Genomic DNA, 21389 nt, shown 5'->3' with positions numbered 1-21389 from the left:
GATGATCACAGCACAGATGACCACAGGGAGGGTGATCCCAGCACAGATGACCACAGGGAGGGTGATCACAGCACAGATGACCACAGGGAGGGTGATCACAGCACAGATGACCACAGGGAGGGTGATCACAGCACAGATGACCACAGGGAGGGTGATCACAGCACAGATGACCACAAGGAGGATGATCACAGCACAGATGACCACAGGGAGGGTGATCCCAGCACAGATGACCACAAGGAGGGTGATCACAGCACAGATGACCACAGGGAGGGTGATCACAGCACAGATGACCACAGGGAGGGTGATCACAGCACAGATGACCACAGGGAGGGTGATCACAGCACAGATGACCACAGGGAGGGTGATCCCAGCACAGATGACCACAGGGAGGGTGATCACAGCACAGATGACCACAAGGAGGATGATCACAGCACAGATGACCACAGGGAGGGTGATCCCAGCACAGATGACCACAGAAAGGGTGATCAAATGTGTATAGGCAGGGGTAATGTGGTGATCGGCGCAATTTTAGTTTTTTTAACACTAAAAACAGCTCTGACACAGCTCTCTCTGCTTCTCCTTCCAAGGCTCTAACAGGAGTGAGACGGTTAGAGCCCGGGAAGAGAAGCAAAACTTCCTGTTTCAATTGAAAGGCTGTGATTGGTTAGTCAGGACTGACTGACCAATCACAGCGATCGGCGGGGCGGGACCACTCTGATTGGTCCGCCGGGGCATTGCAGTGATCGGCTGCTGTCGATGACAGCAGCCATCTTTACTATGTCACCTTGTCACTTGACAAGGCGACATGACACGGCGGGGACGTACCGGTACGGCAAGTTGCGTGAACTACCTCGCTGCAGTGACGTACCGGTACGTCTCAGGGCGGGAAGGGGTTAATAACAGATAACACAGCAATCTCTAAATATTACATTAAGACAATTAAAATATTGAGATCCTCTGTTCTGCAGGAAGTTCATGTCAAATCGATACACAGGGCATATATGTCCCAGCAACAATGTAGTCGCTTTGACCTGGAGGAGCAGGGCACCTGCCCAAAGTGTAAATATCATTCTGCTTCCTTCTTCCATAACTTCTGGTCCTGCAGGCACATAAAACAATTTTGGTACAAAGTAGTATACTACATGAAATGCAACTTCCATATACAAGCTCACTTTGACTCTCTTCCTCCCCTATTCGCAAACTTTGACCCATGGTCCCTCCCTCCCAGTGGTGTCTCCCTTTTACCCATCCTGACGTTGACGGTCACTATAGCCAAAAAGGTCATACTTAACTCATGGATCAAGCCACATATCCCAAACATGGCTGAGATGGAAGCACTGCTTTTGAAATATATGTACTATGATAAGTATGATACCCTCAGACATTCCAACATTCCTACATACCGTTTCTACTCTATATGGGGACCGTTTATCAAAAGCCGAAACGCTTCTCAAAGAGCTGATATTTGCAAATTGTTTGAAATACATGTGGATGAGTTTGATACTTGAAATATATCTAAGTTTACACCTGAACTGTGACTAACTTTTGCTGTTTACCCCCCCCCCCTCTTTTCCTCCCCTTCTCTCCTCCCCCCCCCCCCCCCCGACTCCAAATATCATTATATATTAAGAAATTCCTTGATATAATAGAAAATAGAAAAAGACAGGTTCGATATTTATTTTGCTAAGATTGTCTTTATTACCAGTGGATAAGATTCAGAGTAATAAGATTAAATAAGCTCATTACTCATTTGATGATTGCTATTTTTATTGTTGTCACTGTACACACGGTTTATGCAAATTTGTCAATTTGTTTTATTTGAACCTTAATAAACATAATAAAAAAAAAAAAGTGTACATCCAGACCTAAGGTGCAGCGATCCAGCATGAATATATTAAACATTCTAAAAAGACAATTTTGTTTTGCGTTATCAGTAGCTTTAGTGAAGTACATTTTCTGTATCACCATTAACCCTTTGAGTGCCAACATCTCTGTGAGAGAATATCCACTAAAAATGCCAGCGTCTGTCACATTTGCATACCTCCCAACATTTCCCAGCAACAAAGAGGGACCGCTCGCCCAAATGTTTGGGGGGCGTGGCCTAGCGATACTGGAACTTGGCCTATTCCTGCGAGGCCACGCCCGCTTTTCACTGCTGTAAGGAAATGGCTAGCGGCTCTCTGAGCTCAGTGGCGTAGCTATGTTTTGGACGCCCCCCCGCCGTTAGGGGGGGGGCGCCCCCCCGCCGCCGCCCCGCCGAGCTCCCCTACCCCGCCGCCCATGCAAACCCCCCTCAATCCCCCACAGCCTTACCTATCGCGCTGGTCCCGGCGGCTCCGTTCTTCTGCTGAGGACCACCAGAAAATGGCCGCCCCCATACAGCAGACAGTTTCAGAGAACTGTGTGCTATATGGGGGCGGCCATTTTGTGGTGGTCCTCAGCAGAAGAACGGAGCCGCCGGGACCAGCGCGATAGGTAAGTCTGCGGGGGATTGAGGGGGGGTTTAACTATAGCACCGCAGCCCCCGGTGCCCCCACATGCACAGCGCCCCCCCCCCCCCCGGGGGCTGCGGTGCTATAGTTACGCCCCTGTCTGAGCTGCTTGCTATGTCCCCAGCCCCTCTCAGGCTGCAGAATAGACGCTGTGCACATGCACACCCCCCCCCCACCTCGGGACACTGCCCAAAAAACGGGAAGTTCCCGGGGAAAATGGGACAGTTGTGACTCCCAATGTTCCCTCTAATTTTACGAATGCTGTGTGCGGCAAAAGATTTTGGCTGTGCAACTTTGGAAGGAAATTAAAATTTTTGTGCGTCACTTATATATAACTGGAAAATGACGTTCAGCATTTGTGTTAACTTTACTTCAAAATGATAATAAACATTTAAACATTCAAAACACAGCACACAATGTAGTTACACATTAATTGAGTCCACAACTGCAAAAAGGGACCACTGCTGCTTTGTGCGCTCTGTTGTAATGTCTGTGCGCACGCTCATCGAGTTGTGTGCGCGCGCACGTGCGCACAGCTTAGAGGGAACACTGGTTGGGAGGTATGCATTTGTTACATAAATTCAAATAAAAAATGTTGTGTAAAAATAGGTCACTGTATATTTCCTATATCAGGTAAACATTACAGGTCATTATGACGGATAAAAATGGCAATTTTTTACACCTTTTTTGAAAAAATTTAATTGGCACCCGAAAGGTTAAATCAGCAATTCAAATTCCTAAAATTGCTTTCACTTATGATATTAGTGGCACATGCAAAGCCATGTACGCCGCAATCACTGTTGTTCTATTTACACACTGCAACTTCCAGAACTAGCTAACCTTAAGACTGGCTCATTGTACAATGATGAGTCATTGATTATTTTAACACAGTGTTTCTCAGTACAGTCCTTAAGGATCATGTCAGGACATGACTAGAACTCTTCGTGAACATCAGGTATATATTCTGATGTCATTACCATACACCATAGTTGAAAATGACCTATGACGACCCATCTGTTTTAGTGACATGTGATACGATACACTGCCTTATGTGTACCTGCACCACTCTTTATTTTGTAATAGTTGGATCAGGGTGGTGCTGAGCGAGTCTAGCATTGCCATCTGTTCCATTTTCACTTGAAATGTTAGGATATCCTGTCCATTTTCAGAATACTGTTCTGAATGAAGTGACATTGCGAAATAGGCAGTTTAAAGTGGTAAAACCTTAAATGGAATGATTACTTGTACATAGGAGTACAAGGCAAGTAAGGGATTGCCATAAAATATATGTCTTATACAGTATGTAGATAGAAGTAAAAATATAAAAAAACTGAACATGTGGAGATGTATCAAAAAATGTCTAAAGAGCGTAGAAGAGGACAAGTCTTGCAAAATTACGTTTGGGAGGTATGATGTATTAGGGATGGCCATCGTTGCCTTTGCCATCGATGGTTGTTATTGATAGTAATAGTGCAACTGGCTATCGATAGTGTCATACTATGCAATGGATGACCATCACTGTTTTTAACCCCTTCCCGACACATGACGTATATATACGTCATGTGTCGGTTGCGGGGGAATCAAGCCAGCTCACGGAGTGAGCTGGCTTGAAAGAGAGCAGGTAATGGCTGTATATTACAGCCAGGTCCCTGCTCTCACGGCCACGAGCGGCGAGTTCGCCGATCGTGGCCATTTAACCCTTTAAGCACCGCGGGCAAAGCGACCGCAGTGCTTAAATAGCTGATCGGAGGGGGGGCGCCCCCCTCCGGCGCCGATCGGGGCCCCCCGCAGCGAGATCGGAGGGTGCCGATCGGTTGCCATGGTAGCCAGGGGTCTAATGTAGACCCCTGTGCTGGCCGTGTCTGCATACCTATCATATCCTGCCTGAGGCAGGATGTAATAGGAAGTGCATAAAATCACTACGTTCAGCCATAGAGCTCTATGGCTGAACCTAGTACAGGCGATCGCGCCCCCTAGTGGTCAAGTACACTAGGGGGCCTTTTAGTAAAAGTAAAAATAAAAAATAAATTAAGTTTAAAAAAAAAAAAAAAAAAAAAAATATTAAAAGTTCAAATCACCCCCTTTCCCCATTTCCCAAATAAAAATAAATAAAAAATAAAAAAAATAAACATATTTGGTATCGCCGCGTTCCTAAAAGTCCGATCTATTAAAATATAACATTAGTTATCCCGCACGGTTAAAGGCGTAAACGGAAAATAATCCCCAACGCCAAAACTACGTTTTTTGGTCGCATCGCCTACCCCCAAAAAAATAGCTAAAAGAGATCAGAAAGTCGCCCATATCCCATAATGGTATTAATTAAAAAGTACACTTCAGCCCGCAAAAAATGAGCCCTCACCCAGGTCCGTAGGTGGAAAAATAAAAAAGTTATAAGCCGCAGAACATGGCGACGCGACGCAAATTCGAAAAACCGTAACATTTTCTATTTTTTTTTTAGTGGTAAAATGTAACGAAAACTATATAAGTTTGGTATCACCGGAATCGTAACGACCCATAGAATAAAGAAAACCCATCATTTTAAACGAATTATGAACTCCAAAAAAACCGTAACCAGCGCAAAATTGTGGAATTGCGTTTTTTTTTCTTTTTACCCCACATTGAATTATTTCCTGATTCCCCAGAATATTATATGGTATAGTAAATGGTACCATTAAAAAGTACAACTTGTCCCGCAAAAAAAAAGCCCTCATGTGTCTATATAGCCGGAAAATTAAAAAAGTTACGCTTATTTGAACGCAAGGAGGAAAAAAAAAAAAAAATTACCATAAAAGGCAATGTCGGGAAGGGGTTAACCTATCGATGGTTATCCATTTTCATTGACTGATTAGGCTGTGGGCCAATCAAAACACAGGGGGTGTGGCTTCATGGGTGTCAGGGGCGGAGCTATGCTCAGTGTTTCAGCCCCTTTGGGTAAAAAAGAAAACAAAACTATTTGTTTATGCTTGACATTGATGGAAGGAAACCATCTGGTTCTCCCCGATCAAAGCTAATTTACATAGGCCATAAACCATCGATGATTTTGAATCATCGATGGTCAATAGCCATCCCTGTGTTGTATATTCTTGATAAATGATAGGAATAAGTAGCTGATTGGCTGCTATGGGGCAACTGCAGTACCTGCAGTACTGAAGAAGTGGATTTTATATGTTAATGTAACTTGGGACTGATACACGGTTAAAAGCAAGTTCTCCTACAGAGCATGTTTTCACAATGCAAACAGGATCTTAAAGAATAAAAAAATAAAAAATAAAAAAAATAAAAAATCTCTTGAAGATTCATATGTTTATATTAGTGATGTAAGTTCAACTACAGAGTGCTCGTACCATTACTCTACTACAATCAGTTCATACAGTGGAACAGAGGATGTACTTAGCCTTTGAGAGCGATGAAGTGGAGAGAGAGATAAAGTCAACTCCAATCAGTTCCTAACTGTCACGTTTCAAACACAGAACACAGAATATAACATGACAGTTAGGAACTAATTGGCTGCTATTTTACCGCTCTGCACTTTATCACTCTTGGACTATTTTAGTGTCTATGGTATAATACATATGTATACAAATTTGTTACGGAATGTTCTAGACAGAAATGTATTTTAGCTATGTATGTATACTTATAACATTGTTGTCTCATATATAAGGTACAATAAAGTTACGCATAATATATGTGTTTAAATAGGGATATTAGGCCGAAAGCAAAAGAATCACACAACTGGGCAAACCATGCTGCACTGCAGTTGGTTTGTAACGTGTGCAGAGAGAGTTAGATTTGGTTGGGTTAGATTTATTTTGTGCAGGGTAAATACAGGCTGCTTTATGTTTAAACTGCAATTTAGATTTATTTTACAATGCGACATTTCTCAATTAACATTATAATACACCCTTGTGCAAATTAATTGAAACAAGAGGCAAATTTTTGGTTTTTGATACTTAATCTCTTTCCATTTTCTGAAAAATTATAATTTGACCTCTGAATTTATTTTCTGGATGTTTTTGGAAAACAAGTGATGCCTTGAATATGGATTTGAAAGAAATTGGAATACAGGTTAGCTCATGTAAAATGCCCAGGTGACTTCTTGCAGTTGGATGGAAGGCTAGAAGGCCAGTGAAAAAACAGTTGCTCACAAAACCTATGAAAGTAAAGCGTTACAGATGGGCTCAGAAATATAAAAACTGGGCCAAGGAAGACTGGCAGAAGGCTATCTTCAGTGATGAAAGACATTTCTTTCTGCAGGGACAGAGAAGTCAACATGTTCGAAGGTCAACTGTAGAGAAGATCACTGATTGTCACATTGATCAGTGTGTGAAACAGAAAATGTTTTTGGGGATGCTTCAGCTACAGTACTAAGGTGTTGGGAGCTTGAAGCCAGTTGATGGTATGATGCATTCAGCTCAGTACATTGATATTCTTCAAAGCAAAGTGGTTCTAGAACTGGAAAAACCATTCACAGATGGATCAGGCATCTTCGAACAGGATCTTGCCCCATGCCACACATCTAAAATGGTCAAGAATTTCATGACTGGGAAAAATTTAAAGGTACTAGACTGGCCTGGGAACTGACCAGACATGAATCCTATTGTGGTCTATTTGTAAGCGTCTCCGGGTTAGAGGAAAGGACTGTACGACAAAAGTGAAGCTGATTGAAGCACTGATTCAAGTGTGGTACCATGATCCTAAAATCACCAATGACTCTTCCAATTTGGCTGAGGAAAAATACAAACTATTAAAATGTTGTTTGAAATAAAATCCAAGGTGAAAATTTAAATAATGTCATTTTCATTGCTTGTTTCAATTAATTTGCACAAGGGTGTATATAATTATCAGCACTGTAACTAGGTATGGGTGAGCTATGCGGTGCACCGAGGGCAAAGGCTCTGTGGGTGCACTTTTGTCTGCCCTGTTGCCTGGGCTTCCGGCTTGCAGGGTACATGGAACGACACCCTGCCACCAGTAGCGCATCTCCCTACTACAGAGGCCCGGACTCAGGAGACTGCTGTATATTGGCAACCTGCCACCTGTGCATGACTTCATACGTAAAGCAGGCGGGGCCAGCATAGGGCACCGGGAGCACTTGTTACAGCGCTGATAATTAAATATCAAAAGCTACTAACATTTCAAAGTCATTATTATTATAATTTTTTTTTTTAAAGACTCACTTTTGTAGTTATTTTGTTTTTAATTTATATTTGTTCCCATTTTGCTTTTTTGGGTAACCCCTTCATGGAGGAAGAGAGATTCAGCAAGTATGCTAACGCCATAAATGCAAAGAAGTTTTTCATTCTTTTTTCTTTTTTTTTAAACCATAATAATGTAGGGGGTGAGTGTTTGCCTCTGATTTTTGGTAACCTGTGGAGGAGGAAGACATAGAAAGTAGCAGTAGTTAAAGTTAACACTATGGGGGAAATGTATTAAGAAATGTATTAAGATGGGATGTTGCCATGGGCAACCAATCAGATATTATCCATTATCTTCTAGAAGATGCTAAATAAATAATAAGTTAATTCTGATTGGTTGCCCATAGCAACAACCCATTTGAAATAGAACTCACATCTTAGTAAATTCCCCCCATGTCACATTTTCTAATATCCCTATTTGTATGTTTAACATGTTCTAATATCCTTATTTTTTATGTTTAACATGAAATGCATTTTAACGTGATATTATTTCACTGATTGAAAAAAGTAGCCTAATAATACATAAACCTATACAGCCAAATTGTCTCAGTGAATTTATAAATCATATCTCCACAAAAAATAAGGCTAAGGCTTTTTTTTTTTCAAGATGGATATTAGGTTGTCATGGTAACCTGCATTTGCATCGTTACTTCTCTGTACCTGGTAGCTGCAATTTGGCTGTACGAGAAATGTACAAGTGAGACTCCTGGTATAATATTCATGCTCAGGAAAAGAGTTCGGTCGCGGAATAGAACACTTGCAAAATTTTCAAAGTCCAACTTTATATGATAATATAATACATGTTCTATATACTATATTCATCATACACAGTGGTTATGTTAATATCGGCAGGTATAATCATGCCTCTTACTTCACAGCACTAATGCTGGGTATATACAGTCAGATAAAACCACAGACATTTTATCTGACAGCCTGAAACCCATCAGATACCATGGCCGCAAACTGCAAGATATCTCGCAGTTTCACACAATGGGGTCATTCTGAATTGTTGATGGACTGCACATGCACACGGTCTGTTGTGTGCATGTGTCGGTCCACTGTGCGAATGGCCCCCGGTGATTAACAATGACGCCGGGCCGTTCCCATGGAGCGGTGCTGGGGGGGAGTTCGCCCATGGGAACGCCCAACGTTTCATTGGTGTCCCCATGAAAAGCTGGCCGTTCCCATGGGAATGCGGATGGGAGGATGTGTGCCGGGGAAGGGCGGCTGTCAACCGATTTGATCCTGTCGGCGACCATTGAATGATTTCTCCAGCAGCGGGACATGGGAGGGGATGTGTCTTTGTGCCACATATCCCCTAGCATGGGTGAGAGGGGAAGCAGTGGCGGTGGCGGTGGGGGGGGGGTGGGATTTGACAAGGCGGCAGGGTGTGCGCTCTGGGACTTGCTAACTCGATTCTGTTGGCAGGAACAGGAGAGAGTCAACTGACATTAACAGCAATGGTAGAATGGAAATGTATAAATCCTCTATTTGGGGCAACAACCAATGTTCTGAACCAGGGGTGTTAATACAGGAGGACTTGAAGGCAGTCACCTCTGGCACCAGCCCTAATGCAGGCACCCAGAATTTCTCTATTGCTCCAGGTTATGCTTTATGTACACAAGAGCATCTGTCATGGTCCTCCATCTCCCAGGACCCCTACCCTGGAATTTGTTCCCAACCTACTGACAGATCACTAGCCAGCAAACTGCACCAATGTACATAAAAGGCGGTGGGGAACATGTTGGAGTACATGACTTCTCATATATACTACCTGCTGCCTTTGCTGTTGCTGTGGGAGCGAGTGACAAAACTTCATCAGAGATGCCTGGAGGAAAGATAAATGTTGTGCCCCTACCCCTTCATAAGAACAGTGTTGCTCTTCCAACTTCCAGTCCACAGAGAGTGACAGTCACATCACACTACTCTCTGCACCCCCTCGCAAGCTCCTCAGTCAAGTACAGGGGTGTAGGACGAGTGACCGCACAGCAAGGCACCGAGTTTAGGTGACAGAGGCCAAGCTTCAATGATGCTGACCATTGGCAGGTCCAGGCACAGACCAGGGACAATAGTGGAGGTGCCCCTTTCAGGACTGGAGCCCAGTGGTAACTGACTCCATTGTCTATGAGAGTTCTGTCCATGGTGGGAGCAGCAAATAGCAGGAATCGATGATCCTGATTAGCAACAGTTACCAACAATTTTTCATCCTGAGGACCAAATAAATGTTAATTTAAATCATATACATATATATATATATATATATATATATATAGCATTACAAAACAGGATCCTGTAGATCTGGGGCGACAGGTTTGGCCACCCCTGCTCCATATGGATTATGGATTGGGTTTTCTTATGAAGCCCTGTGCCACAGTAAGGTCTCAGTGTCATAGAGATGCTGGACGGAGACGGGGGCAATGACTATCACAAATATACAGTACATGTGAGGAAGCAGCAACACACACTGTGGGGTATGAATGACAAGCTCCCTCTGGTAGGGGCAGTAACAGAAACAATGGAGGAGTATTGACAGTAAGACTGAAAAGGACAATGCAATCCCAGCACGGTACTAACAGACAAACGGCACAGGCCATGACAGATGGAAAGAGGGATATAGTCAGAGGATGTAGAGAAAGAGAACTGGGTAGAAGGAGGGGCAGGGGGACAAGTCTGGGTGGATAAACTAAACAAAGGATAGTAACTTTTTGGGGAGCTCTGAACAGATTTAAAACCTACACAAGAGTGAGAACAGCTTCGGTGTAATGCAGAGGAAAGTAATAGGATGTGAATTCTCTGTTCCTAATGCCAAACACAGGCATCAATGTGAAATATTGCTGAATATCGTAAGCCAGTTATATAATCATCACTAATACTGTTAATCAGGGAGTGCTAAAAATATGAATATTCGTATTCTACAGTATGAAAATAATCCTTATGAGTTTCCAGAGCATCACATTAATTATCATGTACAGTATACTGTGCTGAGTTAGAATAAATTTCCCAAAATACATAGTTAATAATGTTATCTAGAAATACCTTGTAACAAGTTTTTAAGCACAAATACACCCATATATGGAACTAGACACGCCCATTGGGTGGAGCACGACACGCCCTCTCAATGGGGTGCGGTGCAAAATTATATTGCCAATTATAATCTCCCTAGGGGCCTGATTTTGATCTGTTCACTCCCCCCCCCCCCCGCGCGTTCGCACGGGGGAGCAATGTTTTACTACTGTGCATGTGCATACACTTGGTGCGAATAGGCACGGCAAACTGCTAGTTCGCCATCCCGTTCACACCTACCAGTGCGGGCAGTGTCCATGGGGCAACGGTGACGTTTAATGGGTGTTTCCATGAAAATGCTGGGCAATCCCATGGAAATTAGGCAGAGATGCGGCTTCTGGGGTGGGCAGCTGACATTACCGGATGTCAGCTGCCCGCCCTCTTCCTGAGGGTGGGGAGGGCGAGGAGTTTAAAGAGGATTCTGTAGGGGAATGGGAAGTATTCAAGGTCTAAGGGGGGTCATTAATTCGGGAATCCTGGCCCGTGATTGGTTCTTCCGACAGCTGGAATTCCCAGTTCCAGCTGTGAAGTGTTAAAAAGTCAGAGGATCGGTGAATACGCGGCCATTTTGTCAAAAAATGTCCGCAGATTCGAAAATCCACAGCCGTTTCCGACAATACAGACTCACTTCCACAGGGAGAAGGTCTGTAGCAGGCGAGTCCCGGCCAGGATGGCGAGTCATAGTTGTGATTGAATAGCCAATATTTCCACTGTCGGAAATATCAGCAGACATTGAATACTCCCCTAAATCCGTCTCTGATTGTCAATATCCATCCTGTATGTGCAGTATGCTGAAATCTGCAAGATCCATGCGCATTGCGGCTTACGACACTCAGGTCAGCTGAGAGCATGCAGAATGAAGGTGAATTAGTTGCCAAGCAGCCGTGCAGTAAGTTATTTTATGCCAGCTAGAAATCACTAGAAAACTATTCTAGTTGTTGATTTTCTTTTGTAATAGCTTTAACCGGTGGAAACTTAAAGAAACTTGAAATAAATTAATTTAAATATACAGTATGTGAAGGTTAACTTATTATTTCTGTCCTGCATGATTAAAACACAAGGCATTGGAAGGAGACCTAAAGCAATAAAACTGCAAAAATCACCGAAGCGTCTGTCTGACCGGCTTTTTGAAAGTTCTTATGACACGGATTCTGCAAGCAAACCATCGCTCTGCAGCTAGGTGGTTCTAAATAAAGATCTCTAGTCAACAACAGGAAGTAACTCCCACAGAAAAAAGGGTAGAATACAAACTCTTACCGAAGCTTGTCCACTGCTCATAACAAGCTTTTGTTCTGCATTCTCGCTCTCAAAGCCTGTTCCTTGATCCTACATTGTTTTAAAATGTACACGCTTGGCAAAAAACATATTCTTTTTCTGTTACGCACATGGCCAGAGGAGCAAAGTACATGAGCCCTGCTCATTACTTGGACAGCCTCTGTAGCATGTATTATAGAAAAATCTGATTATCTCATTGTGTCCAAAGAAATCTATGCTTTAGAGAACAGATGTGCCATTTAACAATATTTGTTTTTTTGTAAAATTCTAAAACCAGCACTTAAGTCATACTTGCCAACTTCGAGAGAAGCCTGGAGAAGAGACCCAAATCTGCACTTCGAGGGGTGGCGACAAGGAAACGGTTACAAAGCTCCACCACTAAGCCACACAAAGTCTGCGATTTGTGGCAAGGAGGGGGCGGTGCTAATATGTCACAAAATTACACGATTCGTCTAATTTTAGTCCCAACCCCTCCCGCGGACCCACAAATTCTAGAATTTGTTTCAGCGGATCCGGGGGAGGTGGGGGCCTTAGGGAGCATGCCGGAGACCTGCCCACTTTCCCGGGACTGGGAGGGGTCTCCGAATTTCGGGGACCTCCCAGCCATTCTGGGAGGCTAGGCAAGTATGACTTACGTAAAAGTATTATAATTTCTTTTTAAAGTGGCATATCCACCAATCAGGGTGAACTCATCGCCCCATGGTAAGCCGAGTTCCCAGCTTCGTGTTCAGCTTGGAGGTGCCTGAAGAGGTGAATGGCTGCCCTAAGGATGTATTTATAAACCAGTGGTTCCCAAACCTTTTTGAATCATGAAGTCCTAGCATATCAGAGTTTTTGTTCACGGCACTCCTACAAATATATACTGTAGTAAATTAAATATATACTAATTCCTACCACTACAACCACCACTACTTTACACCTTCCGCATAACCCTCTGCAATGTGCACTTGTCCTATCCCCCTTACGTCTAGTCCCTTTATACCTGTATCAAATACAAGTTTCCTAAACCTAAGGCTGTATAAAGGATTCCAGGATCCCATTGATGAAAGAGCATGGCCTAATCGGGCAGTATGCATACATTTAAAATAATAAGTGGTTGGAAAAACTTTTTATATATGTGCAGCAGCACCGGCCTGCAGTGGGGAGCACCAAGTCAGATCCAGGGAGGGTGCTTGATTTGTGCAAACACCCGCCCCCCCTTCTAGCGAGTGTAAACTTCTGCATTCAGTGGCACAGCCTACCTGGACCTACTGCAGGCAGATCACAGCAACATGTGCTGGGCTGGAGAAAGAGGCAGCGGCTGCTGGTAAGGTGGGTGGGACTATGCATGGATCCTGATCACCACCAATGCCTCCTAGGAAGGGAGAATTAGTAGCTGTCTCCCGCACCACCACCACCTGGGCACCACTGCCTAAACATACCAAATGATTGATGATCTAGGTAGATTAGAGGAATGGTCAAGAGCATGGCAACTACAGTTTAATGCCAAAAAAAGCTAAATCATGCACTTGGGTCTCAACAATCCAAAGACTAAATATAGTATAAATGGCACTATAATGGAAACTACTGAGGAAGAGAGGGATGTAGGTGTCACTATTTCAGGGGACTTAAAAGCAGGTAGGCAATGTAACAAAGCAATGAAGAAAGCAAGTCAGATGCTTGGTTGCATAGGGAGAGGTATCAGCAGTAGAAAGAAAGAAGTAATAATGCCACTGTAAAGGTCATTGGTACGACCTCATCTAGAGTACTGTGTTCAGTTCTGGAGGCCATATCTCCAGGAGGATATAAAGGGGGAGATTCTCTAAGGATCTCTGCCCCCCTTCGCCGCCCATCGCATATTTAATTATCGCATATGTTGTAACATATGCGATAATTAAGGCAAAGGACAGCTCTTGCGTTAAGAGCTGTCCTTTGCGGTGAGAGTCGCCGGGTCCCAGCAGGTCCTGGCGGCTCTCCCCTCCCTCACACACCCGGCGCTGCTGCGCCAGGCTCTCCTCCTCCCTGCACCCGGAAGAGGAACAGTGCAGGGAGGAGGTCACAGGTCCGGGCAGCACTGCGCTGTGCTGCCCGGACACAGGTGAGGGTGGAGGGGGCGATGCGGGGCGGCGGGGGGTCGGCGCGGGGCGGCGGAGGGTTGCGATAGAAGCCCATTGGCTTCTATGGGGCATCGCCAGATTTTTCTGGCGATGCCCCCCAAAATGCGGTAAAAACCCAGATAACGGAGTTTTTACCGCATTTTTAGCTTAGAGAATCTCCCCCAAATACATTAGAGACTGTACAAAGAAGGGCAACTAATAAAATATCTTAATATGTATACTTTAGAGCAGAGAAGGGAAAGGGGGGACATGATAGAAACTTTCAAATATAACAAGGGGTTTAACAAGGTACAGGTGGGAGACATTCTTCACAGGAAGAGGAGCAGCAGAACACGAGGACATGCACTGAAACTAGAGGGAGGAAGATTCAGGGGAAATTTGAGGAAGAATTACTTCACAAAAAGAGTAGTAGATAAGTGGAATAGCCTCCCATCAGAGGTGGTAGAGGTATATACAGTAATACAATGTAAACATGCTTGGGATAGGCATATTAATATCCTTTACAAAAAAATTAAGGATCAAATATGGTTTGAGGTAACATGTTTAAAAAAGGGGCAGACTAGATGGGCCAAGTGGTTCTTATCTGCCGTCAAATTCTATGTTTCTATGCTCTCTGTCTTTATTCATACCAATGAAACTAATATAACAGTATACTTCCTTAAGAGATGGGATGTTGTGCTCAAATTATTGTTATTAACATATTATGGAGTGACTCTGGCTGGTATTAGTGACTGGCCCGAGATCATTACTGATTGTTACTCCTCTACTGAAAGGGGTATGGTATAACTTACCGCCAGTCGGGATTCAAACGGTCATTTCTCCGACATCGGAATCCCAACTGTAAGGTGTCCAACAGGAGGAAAGTGCATTCAAGCCCCTTGTGGGCTCTAGTCACGCTGTCACCTATTCTATTCTCCCTCTATGGGGGTTGTAGAGTCAGGATTCCGACTTTTGGGCTCATGACAGACAGGATCCAATGTCGTGGAAAGACCTCAGAATTCCGACTGTTGGTAAGTCTTCCGGCACCCTACAGAAACCCTCCCCAAGGGCTTGTCCTCTCCTCCCTGTGCACTGTAGGTGGGGGCCTGAATCAATGGAAATACTGTAATACGGCCCCAATATGCTATAAAATCTAATTCCAGATATAAACTTATTTCACTGCTTTCAATAAGATCAACAAATTTCACCAAGCAGATAATAAAAAGAAAATAGCCGTTTCATTCAGCTCATCAGAAGAAATGATTCATCAGGGATAGATTGCGGATTTCCTACACTGATTTTCAGCAAATATTACAGCTCTTTCTGTAGAATAACCATCTAACTAACTAAAAGATATAAAGGAATAAAAACATAGCTGAGATTCATTTACTTATGAAGTAACACAGCCCAGCATTACATCAGCAAGTTGCATGATAGCGCTGCATTGTTCTGCTACACTACCCCATAATTCCACATATAGCTTCATCATTGCAGGTGTGTTAAAGAAACGTGAAATAAGGCCGCACCCACACCCTCAATTCTGTTGGGCTCGGGTAATATTTTGTTGGCATAATTGTACCACGGGAGATGTGGCCACAACCTATTAAAAGAAAGTATTTGTAGCACCACCAGAAAGGGGGTGCCTTTAGCCCCCCCAGCAAGGGGTCATCCTTGACTCTGAACTGTCCTTTCTTCCCCACATTCAATCTGTCTCCAAATCATGTTACATGCATCTAAAAAACATATCCACAATACAACCGTATCTCACACAAGACACTACTAAATCTCTTATCCATGCTCTCATTATGGGCGGGATGTATTAATATACATCGCCGCCCCTCGCCTGTCAGCCGCCGCGATGCTAACATATGCGGCTATCATCGGGTTGCGGTGACGGAGACCCCCGCGATACCTGTAATGTGGTGTGTGGGGGTCTCCGTCACATCCCGGCGGCTGTCAGTGTCCCCCTGCGTCTCCTCCTCCCCCCTGCAGCTGGATGTCCTCCCGGCTGTGACACCTGCTGGAGAGGAGGAGATCGATGGAGAATGGGAGGGGGGGTCGCGCGGACGGCGATAGAAGCCCATAGGCTCGGCGGAGACGGGGCCGATGGGTAATGGTACATAGGAAAATGCGGTAAAACCCCCGTTTTACCGCATTTTCCCTTTAGTACATCCCGCCCTATATCCCGCATTGATTACTGCAATAGTCTCCTAACTGGTCTACCCAAGAACAGACTCTCGCCACTGTGCTGCTGCTGCTTGGCTGATCTTCCTTGCAAGACGCTCATTGTCTGCTGATCCGCTCTGCCAGTCTTATGCACAATAAGACTCTCTACTAGCCTCCAAACTTTCAAGTGTTCCCTGAAAACTCACCACTTCAGGCAAGCCTATCATATTTAAGTTCCATATGCATAACCCTCTGAGGCACCTGTGTATTATATAGCTTCCCTTCTGGACTTGTAACTTGGTGGGACTGCTATGCTATTACTGGTGCCTGTGTTTCCCTCCTATAGCCCTATACATTGTAAGGGCTCTCCTACCTCCAAGTCTGTCTGTTGTTACCCAGTTTGTTTTAACACTGTCTAGTATTGTAAAGCGTAACGGAATCTGCTGCGCTATATAAGAAACTGTAAATAATAAATAAATAAAGGGGCAGTTCGACGGGGGAACGCGATCATCATAATCCACACCCTTACCAGGCCCCTGTCAGGTTTCATTCTATAGGGATGCTGCTGTCCGTCTTCTTACCGCCAGCACCCTCTCCGACCAGTCATCTGTGTGTATTACCCATCAGCTACTGTTTAACAGGCATGTGCTACTTTGATTACCTAGCAGCAACTCTTTATAGCTTTATTTAAAGAGATAGCACACCAGAAAAGGACAAAAATAATATAGAAGAATTTTTCTGGAGCAGTAACTTGGGATCTTCAAGTACGGACCATTGTGTGTAGGTGTAACAATGGGAGAAATGTAATAGGATGAGAGATTCAGAAAGTGAGAGATTTGATTTACACATCATTTACAAAACTAGTTTAATTTTGTAGTGTAAATGATTGCCGCTTTAAAAAAATCTGGATATTTCTTACCAAATATCTCACTTTCTAAATCTCTCATCCTAATACATTTCACCCAATGTGTTTATCCCGCTTACATTTTTAGTTAGTTCCACCTGCATCTGATATGCTCCTGTCTGCATCAGACCACTTATAGAATTTTTTCAAATCCGCCCCTGATTAATACCAATATTCACAAATTATCTTTTAAAATGATTATTTAAAGTTCATGAGTTTTTACAAGCCAATATTTCCCTGCACAAAACAGTACATGCAGTACCGCTAAGCACACCACTGTGTAAGTAAATCATGTCCTATGCAAATGACAAGCAGGATTTTCTAAGTAATTTATAATTTTGGAGGGAAAAATTAGGACTGTATCAGGATAATTAGAAGTTTGGCAGGTATGTGAATTAAAAAATAAATAAAAATGCTGAAATTAAAAATAAACATATTTATATTACCATCAATTTCACATCAGATAAAGAGGGTTACAGTATGTGACTTTTACTGCAAACATTTAACTGACAACTAAAACTGTGCAAAATGTATTAATTATTAATGATGATTACAGAACAATACTGAATACTGTCGATGTAAAAAAAAGTCTACTTTAGTACAATTTAAAAAAACTGTTTATATTACAGCCAGCGGGCGTGGTGGGAGAGAAACAACTGCAGAGACATGTGACTTCAGAGTCATGTGATATTAATAACAGTCACATGACAACACATTCACTTCTGACAGATATAGATCTGACTGTGTTCTGTGCTACAATCTCTTGTTCTGTCAGATGTTTGGCATACGGGTCTACATTTTATAAATAAAAGTTTATTTCCTACAAACTGATCATGATAGTGTATATGCTACATACAGTGTGGGTGTCTTATGGATAGTATGAAAAGAAACAAGGATAATTTAAACATGGTCTTAATACTCTTAAAGCCCCCATATACTACTGCAAGTTATCACATGTGATACCGCACCAACTCACCCCTCAGCTCCCAAATTGGGGGCGGGCGCTGATGTCATGTGACTGTTTTTGTGGGCATGCCCACTAAACGCTGGGCGGACCCTTCAGAAATCCCCCTGCCTGTTACTCAGGCATCGAGAACCCTGTTGAATGAAAAATGGGTTTGCACCTGAGCATATTCACGCATGAGCATACACAGACCTCCGCCAGTGAGAATCGCCATCTGCCGCCGTTCGCCAGCCACCAGAATTGGGCGCATAAAATGCTTGAGCGCCCTGTTCTGACGGATCCCGCCGCCACCTCCCGCTGCTTCCCTGTAGCTGCCCGCACCCCCCCTCCCTTACCCTGCCGGTCTCCCTAAAGAAGAGACGGGCAGGGAATCCGCTCCCCACCGCCGTGTGACGGAGAAGCACAAGAAATTCCCTGAGTTGGCTGAGAGGCGCTCCATCTGTAACTGCACATGGGCAAACTGAAAGGGAGCAAAGACATTCCTTTTTTGTGCATGCAGAGTAAATACTGCCTGATTTTGCATGAAATGCTGGACAGCTTTATGTTTATGAATTTGTCTGTCCCACCTGCAACACAGCTTGGCTTTGCCACTGTGCAAAATTACTTGCTCTTTTTTTTTTGTGCTATATACAGGTTATTCAAGTGTATAGCCTGAAGAGGTGAGTTTTCAGGGAGCGCGTGTAGGTTTGGAGACTGGAGGACAGTCTTATTGTGCATGGGAGAGCATTCCACAGAGAAGTCGAAAGTCCTGCAATTGGGAATAAGAGCGAGGAATGAGTGTGGATGATAGACTTAGATCTTGTGAGGAGCGAAGAGGTCGGGTTGGAAGATATTTTGAGATAAGAGAAGAGATGTATGATGGTGTAGTTTGGTTTATGGCTTTGTGTGTAAGTAAAATAATTTTGTATTGAATATGGTAGTATAGGTAAAACAGGTAACCATTGAAGTGACTGACAGAGTAGCTTTGCAGATGATGAACGTCTGGGTAGGAAGATTAGCAGCTGCATTCATGATGGACTGTAGTGGTGAGAGTCTGTATTGGGGAAGGCCAATACGGGGACTATTGCAATAATCAATGCGCGAGATGATGAGAGCATGGATTAGAGTTTTTGTCTTGTGTAAGGTAAGGGCAAATTTTGAATATGTTTTTTAGGTACATATGGCATAATTTCGAGACAGATTGAATGTGGGGAACAAAGGAAAGTTCAGAGTCAAGGACAAAACCAAGGCAGCGAGTTTGAGAGGTAGGAGTGATTGTCATATTCTCAACAGCTATACAGATATTAATCTTGTTGCTGCACACACGCTATATTTTCACTCCCCCATAAGAGCCATATTCATGGGGCCCCCGCAGTGATATCTAAGGGTGGCAGCTCAGATATATTTCTGCGTTTAAACTCATATTTTTGGGAGGTGTGTGTTCTATTGGGCATAAAATCTAATTAAAGGTGTCTTATTTAGAACTGCAATTAGGATAGCATTTATTGATAAGTTTTGGCTTTGGTCTTTGTTATTACTCCTCCGTGATGCGCTTGCTCAATATGCATACATGAGACCTATACTTCGTATTTGACTCTATGAGCAAAGTCTTGAATTGTGTCTAAAATTAGTAAGGTTGCTTTGTGACTTTGAGCGGTATAATTGACAGCGATTTTTTGTTGGTTTTGGTTTGTGTCTATGCCCCTCTCTTCCGCATATCGCATTTAAAACATTCATGGTGCGTGCTAATTATTGAAGGTGGGCTGCAGGTGTGGGTGTATTAACATCCAGCATAGCATTCAAACATCCAGCATAGCATCCAAATAGTATATATTGGTTGTGGCTCATTTATGTTTGCGCTGCCTTCTTTTGCTGCATTCACAGCAGTATATGACGCACATATAGACAAAATTGTAGCTGCAGGAGGATTTAACAACTAGCATTAAATCATAAAAAAACCACAGCCATCCTAAAAAAACAGCATTTCTTAAATAGAGCTAGGATAATTAACCCAATAACCCTTGTCAAACAAAAGCAAAAGATTTGTTACAATGTATGACAGCAGGTCTGCTACATAGCTAAAAGTGTTGCCAAATTGTGTTAGATGCCAACTAAGGGATTTTTTCTACAATTGAAAAAGCAGTACAGTATGTATATATGTAAATAATATTGCAAAAATTGTTTTATTTGATATGTGTTCTTTTATCATCGTTTTTTTTGAAATTTTGAGTTATGCTGGCCAATGATTATAATCCTTATCTCAAAATTAATTGAGACTGCATTGACATTGCCTTCTGGATAAGGGCATAAAGGATTTATGACGGCCAGTTTTTACACTCATAATAGATGTATTCTTGCACATATCAATTGGATTAAAATCCTGCAAAAAACTAATAAATCGCCAGTATAAAATAAACATCTTATTAGTCAGCAATTTTTGCTATTAATTTAATAATCACTCAGCAAATATTTAAAAAAAAGCACAATAAAAAACAATTTAAAATATTTATTGAATAACTTTAGTGATTAAGATATTGAGAGTGCACCCCACCCGAGTTTCTTTTCTTTTGTTTTTCCTGTTAAACTTACATTCCACTCGGGGGTGCACCACTGACCATTACAGCAGTCAGGTCAAGGCTATTGCCATAAACCTGCATGTAATGCAAATTTCAGAATTTAATCTTTAATATTCTAGTCAGTTTGTATATCTTTATCCAATATCTATATCTTTATCCTACTTGAACTATACAATCCCACCTAGTGCAGACTCCCCTCTATCTTTTTCTTCTACTATTCAAGTGTATAGCCTGAAGAGGTGAGTTTTCAGGGAGCGCGTGTAGGTTTGGAGACTGGAGGACAGTCTTATTGTGCATGGGAGAGCATTCCACAGAGAAGTCGAAAGTCCTGCAATTGGGAATAAGAGCGAGGAATGAGTGTGGATGATAGACTTAGATCTTGTGAGGAGCGAAGAGGTCGGGTTGGAAGATATTTTGAGATAAGAGAAGAGATGTATGATGGTGTAGTTTGGTTTATGGCTTTGTGTGTAAGTAAAATAATTTTGTATTGAATATGGTAGTATAGGTAAAACAGGTAACCATTGAAGTGACTGACAGAGTAGCTTTGCAGATGATGAACGTCTGGGTAGGAAGATTAGCAGCTGCATTCATGATGGACTGTAGTGGTGAGAGTCTGTATTGGGGAAGGCCAATACGGGGACTATTGCAATAATCAATGCGCGAGATGATGAGAGCATGGATTAGAGTTTTTGTCTTGTGT

At 43.0% G+C, this 21389-nt stretch overlaps 1 long non-coding RNA gene across 2 annotated transcripts in view; it reads right to left on the bottom strand.

The window, feature by feature from the left end:
• Window positions 1–964: 964 nt before the first annotated feature.
• Window positions 965–21389, bottom strand: part of LOC146062485 (uncharacterized) — a 96715-nt gene continuing 76290 nt past the window's right edge. For both annotated transcript variants that reach the window (XR_014471350.1, XR_014471351.1), the window contains exons 3-4: window positions 7670–7859; window positions 965–1099 (exon numbers count right to left, since the gene is read on the bottom strand). This is a non-coding gene — a long non-coding RNA (uncharacterized LOC146062485). The remainder of the gene's footprint in view (window positions 1100–7669; window positions 7860–21389) is intronic.

This window comes from Crinia signifera, chromosome 3, assembly GCF_055691185.1.
Source record: "Crinia signifera chromosome 3, ASM5569118v1, whole genome shotgun sequence".
In the NCBI taxonomy this organism is placed as follows: domain Eukaryota; kingdom Metazoa; phylum Chordata; class Amphibia; order Anura; family Myobatrachidae; genus Crinia; species Crinia signifera.
The sequence above is the reverse complement of the archived record's forward strand: the minus strand, read 5'-3'. Positions and strand labels throughout refer to the sequence as shown.